Source organism: Cupressus sempervirens, chromosome 4, assembly GCF_028749045.1.
Source record: "Cupressus sempervirens isolate cs-2001-9-10 chromosome 4, ASM2874904v1, whole genome shotgun sequence".
Lineage (NCBI taxonomy): Eukaryota > Viridiplantae > Streptophyta > Pinopsida > Cupressales > Cupressaceae > Cupressus > Cupressus sempervirens.
The window spans coordinates 914,115,419-914,120,879 of NC_143121.1; the positions used below are offsets into that span (position 1 = coordinate 914,115,419).

At 34.7% G+C, this 5,461-nt stretch overlaps 1 long non-coding RNA gene and 1 other non-coding gene across 3 annotated transcripts; both read right to left on the reverse strand.

Moving 5' to 3' along the window:
• Window positions 1-251: 251 nt before the first annotated feature.
• Window positions 252-2,978, reverse strand: LOC149564377 (uncharacterized). Of its 2 annotated transcripts, none has more exons than XR_016363602.1 (3): window positions 2,903-2,978; window positions 1,179-1,512; window positions 252-1,009 (listed from the first exon to the last, which is right to left on the reverse strand). It is a non-coding gene; the product is annotated as an uncharacterized LOC149564377 (long non-coding RNA). The 2 variants fall into 2 exon arrangements; XR_016363603.1 differs by lacking the exon at window positions 2,903-2,978 and adding an exon at window positions 2,439-2,539.
• Window positions 2,979-3,379: 401 nt separating this feature from the next.
• Window positions 3,380-3,451, reverse strand: TRNAT-UGU (transfer RNA threonine (anticodon UGU)). Its single transcript has one exon. It is a non-coding gene; the product is annotated as a tRNA-Thr (tRNA).
• Window positions 3,452-5,461: the final 2,010 nt, after the last annotated feature.

The window sequence follows — 5,461 nt, forward strand, 5'->3', positions numbered from 1 at the left end:
ATAGGATTATCTTGTTCCTTCTAATTAATTTGTTATATTTTTATAAGCTTTTCATAATGATAATAAATAACAACTTGAACACAATTAGAAAGTAATTATTACAAAGGACTTAAGTCAAATTACCTATAAATACACAAACTTACAAATGGTATCAATTTTTTAATCAAATTTCTTATATATTTATTCTTCATATATATAATCTTCAACTGATGTTTTTTTTTCAATGTACATCACATATCATAAAGCTCTGGAATACAGTTGGAGAATGACATATCGGACATTCTTATTGGATATACAGCATGTTGAACGCACTATAACTAGAATTTGGTGGGCAGAGGTTGATCGGAGAGGAAGGCCTTCAACAAGGCAAGGGATCTCCCTGGCCGAGAGAAGGAACTCGTGAGATGCTATCCCGATACGTGCAAAACCCTAGAATGTTAATCAGGTTGATTCGAAATAACAGTCACAGAAAGGAAATGTATTTGCCTTCTTTTAGCAGAAATGTACGTCTTTCCCTTCAAACCAGATACTATAAGGAACCATTGTGTTCAGCTGCATGTTTGAAGCAAGACTGGTTATCAATCTCCTTGACGTGTTAGAGGAATCGCCCAATCTTGATTTCCACTGTATTCTTGATGCCAAAAGGATTATGCACCTTTTCTGCTATAAATCACTAATTTAGAAAGAAAAGTACAAATCAATCGGGCTTGTTAATTCGCTCTTGATACTTAGAGGTCAGACCTATATGTACCCAGCTAATGGTTAAGAAAATCATTTTTTGTATCTTATTTTCAACTTTGCTAGTCTTTGTTGGAGAAGAATTCTGTGATTTTTCTTTCCCAAATTGTCAACCAAGACGATGAGGAATTATAGTGTAGATACTACTTCTAGATTGTCATAGCCAAATTTCTTTTCGTGGATATGTAACACCCTCCACATAAGAGATTCATCTCTATCATCCTTTCCCACTGCATATGCTGTATCAATGCCAAGCAATCTCAAGCCTCCCCTGTTGAGAAAACAATTTTCCAAGAAATCAGCACAGAGTCACGTATATCAAAGAGAATTTCTTAATATTGACTACAGACCTTGTGAAATATTCAAGATAAGAAACATTGATATGAAGTGCTCTAGATTGTACGCATAGCAGCTTGTTAAATTATGGGTGAAAAACTTACCAACAATAGGAGCATCTTTATCAAAAAAATGCTTCACATATCCTCAAAGCATCTAGAGCTAAATCCTCTGCTTCTTTAGTTCTCCCTTGATGATGCAGAATTGTTACAAGAGACAACATAGTAAATGATGTCTCTGGTGCATCATTAACTACCCTAGCTGAAAGTATCCCTGGGCTCCTTCTCAGCAGCAGTTCACTTTTTTCAAAATTTCCAGAATAGGCATAAGATGTTGCTAAGTTCTGAATGTGTATTGCACAAACTAGGATGATCACTACCAAGAGCTTCCTCCTTTCTTAATAAGTTCTGCTCCCACAATTGCAGGGATTCCTCTTCTCTGTAAAATAGTTGAGGATAATAGTTATCTTATATTAAAAATATTGAAACAACAAGCAACCAAACTAAAGAAACATGGATATATGGCAGCAGCATAAACATCAGATTGAAGAGGATAGATGTTATTGATCTGGCTGCTGCATCAAATGCATTACAATTCCTCTATATACAGAGGCTGGCAGAAGTTAATGAGAGAGGATCTTAACTCAACTACACTATACATGTGGCAGCACAAGCTATGGTGGAAGTAGTCTACCAGATTCCCTTTGACAACACTAACAATTCTCTTAAGCTACTGCTCGGACAATTTGACAGACTGGCAGTTTCGGTTGAGTAAATTATTCCAACAAAAAAATTGACAAAAATGATTCTTCTCATGTACTCTGAAATATTTGATATCTTCAACTGCAGAACTAAATCCATCCCAAAACTTGGTGTTCAACTCTTTGGCATTAGTTTCAAAATTTACCAATTACATAAAATGTCACACGCAACATTATAAATCTGAATCGAGGAAGGAAAATTTTCAGACGAAGCTCTGACACATATTTGATAAACTGTACACGATTATTTTCCCACATACTGACAAATTGTAAAATTCCTCATGGCAGTGATGCTCCTAAACTAGAAATACACCATTACTCTTTGGGGCGAAAAGATCCAAATTTTCTATTTCAATGGATCATAAAAGATGTTGTAGGTTAAACTGAGTAAGAAAGTACTCTCCGTTTGTCCTAGTTTTGGGTACCAACTTCAAAGTCAGATCTAAATAATTAATTAACACTATTCTAGTCTGCCCATTGTAGGTGATCCCTCTACTTTTAGGGCACATCACACTTCTATCAGGAGAGCCCAACAAGGCGATTCCTCTGAACTTGCAAGAATCCACAGTAAATGAGCCCTACCATAGCCAAGGAAAAAACCTACCAGTTGGACAACTGTGTATGGGAATATGTGGTGAATTGCAAATAAATGAGAGTGATGCTGTACTGCCTTGCGAACTATGGAATCCTCTCCTTCCATTTGCCATGCTTGCTGCTGCATCAGCATGTGAACATGCTAACAGGCTTTAAAACCAAAAACCATAAAACAACTTTAACAAATAGGTATTATTAGCAGGGAAGGGGAGAAAAGAAAGGGAAAATCCAACTTTATTTGTAGAATATTATTAATGCAAGTATGATAGGGAAAAACAATTGCTTTATATATATAGGTATTAGTAGCAGGGAAAGGGAGAAAAGGAAACAAAATCTCCAATTTTGTTTGTAAAATATTATGATGAGTACAGATATGATAGAAAAGATGCGATAATGGCTCTGAAATTATATTAATCAATCAATTGTCCAATGTCTGTTCAAACCCTAAATAGAAAAAACTAGAAATATCCTTACCTGATTAGAAAATCAAAAGGCCTAGTTCATTGAAGTAAGGGCATATCTACAGAGAGATTAAAAGCTGAGTTACTCTGTAAAAAGCTCTGAAGCAACACTTTGAAAATTATGAACATGCATCAGAGTTTTTTTTTTTCCTTAATTTATGTGTTTGGTTGTTATGCATTCTGTGCAGTCTTGACATTTTTCGTTTAATGTCAAATCAACAAAATGTCTGCTATAATGTGAAATGATTCAAATTATGTGAGCCAAATTATATTTCAAACATTTTCCGTTCAATGTGAAATCAGCAAAATGTCTCCTATAATGTGAAATGATTCAAATTATATGAGCCAAATTAAATTTCAAACATTTTTCGTTCAGTGTGAAATCAACAAAATGTCCCCTATAAGATTCAAATTATATAAGCCAAATTAAATTTCAAAAAATAAGCCCACAACAAACCGTGCAGTTTGAACCAAGCTTCCACATCACCTTTGCCTCCACGCAGGATCGAACTACGGACCTTCAGTTTACAAGACTGACGCTCTACCACTGAGCTATAGAGGCCTGTGAACAGTAATGTTATCTTTTGCAAGACTTTCTTTTCTATTACAACACTTACAACCAATTCATTTTCACATCTCCACACCAGTCGTCTAGGGCCCGTTTGGTGAGCGGAATAGGAATACGTATTCTGGAATAGAACGTATCCCTGTTCTCTATTTGGTTCAGCCAATATTTGATGGGAATTCGCGGACTTGAAAATTTATGTTTTCTAAAATAAAAAAAATAGAATAGGAATACGTATTCCAATAACACCTATTTGGGTGGAATTGCAAAACCCCAATTTTGGGCCAAAATTGGAATACGTATTTCTATTTTACTTCGTATTCCAATCCTGTTTTGGTGCATCCAAACAAGGAATTCAAAATTTTTGGAATACGTATTTCTATTCTGCTCACCAAATGGGCCCTAGTGGTAGAATAGTACTTTGCCATGGTACAGACCCGGGTTCGATTCCCGGCTGGTGCAACCTGTTTCCATTTTGTGTTTTTCAAGTTAACTATTTAAATCTAATTAGCATTCACTAGTCTTCAAATGTACTGGATCAATCTATTGACTCTCAGATAAAAATTTGGACAAAATCACTACGTTCTGTAAAAAATAAAAGTTTAAGACTTTATTTTGTCTTTAGTGCATTTTGGATGGAGATTACCCTATCCCTCCCCTAGAGTAAGCGAGTGTCTCATTGCACATATGTTGTATTTACTAGTCTTCAAATGTACTGGATCAATCTAATGACTCTCGAATAAAAATTTGGAAAAAATCACTATGTTTTGGAGGAAAAAAATTTTGGACTTTGTTTTGTCTTTAGTGCATTTTGGATGGAGATTACTTTGTCCCTCCCCTAGAGTAAGAGAGCGGTCTCACATTTGCACATATGTTGCATTGCATGCCATACAACTTGGACTTGCAATATCTTTTGCATTCCAATCTAGTCTTGTTGTATGATATACTAGATTGGTTCATTGATCACTTTACTTCTATTGTGTTTGTGTAACTCTCTGCAATAGTTAATAGCATTAGTTTTGCTATAGTTTGTCCCTGATGTACTCTAATAGATAGTAAGATAGGGTAGATTGAGTCACAAAGATACCATAATGATACGATTGGGTGCTTTTATAGCAAGACTCGAACTTTAATATGGAAATTATCAAAATAGGAGTGAAAATTAATGTTAATGAAACTTAATATAAAATTATTAAGTGAAAAACTATTACAATATTTTTATCTATTATGAAGAATCCCCCCTTCATCCAATGTTTATTATAAAGAAAATGCATTGTTTCCAACTATACATGTCCCTAAATCATTGTAGACACATACTAAGACATACTATTATTTGTAGATGTGCAAGACAAAACCCTTCCTAGGTTTGTACATAGCGTATACACTCAATTGATAGCTAGAATACATTTGGGGCATAATAGACCCATAAAATTGGATATAAAGGGCCAACCATCTTGATGCACAATGAATTGGCATTTTAATTTAAAAGTTTCTACTCTGAACCCCTTTTCAGAACTTCAAAAGTTAGTGGACTTGGCATGTAGAAGATATCAAATCTATGATGTCATATGTGGAATTATCGAAGTTTGTGTAACATTTATAATTAGCACATGCACCCAAAGTAGGTGCAAGGAGTATGTTGATAGGGGAAAAAGTCCAAGTTTGTGTAATGTGATTTTATTTTAAAAAAAGGCGTGTTTACAATTGTGCCTAAAATTATGAAGAATTAGTTCAGTGTAGACATTCTAAGGCCTTGTATAGATAGAATTTCTTAAAAACCATGTCACACATGGATACAAATGAAGGATGAAGGTGTGTGCTAGAAAATGTGTCCTGTTAGTAGCATGAGTTAACAGTAGCATGAGTTAACAAACAAACATTAGTTTAAAACATTGAAAGTGTATCAAAGATTCATCAACATGAAAAGAACAAACATTAACTAATGCTTGCTTGGGTTTTGCAACCCTAAGCAGCTAACAAACCCAATTTTCTAGCCAACTCTACAGC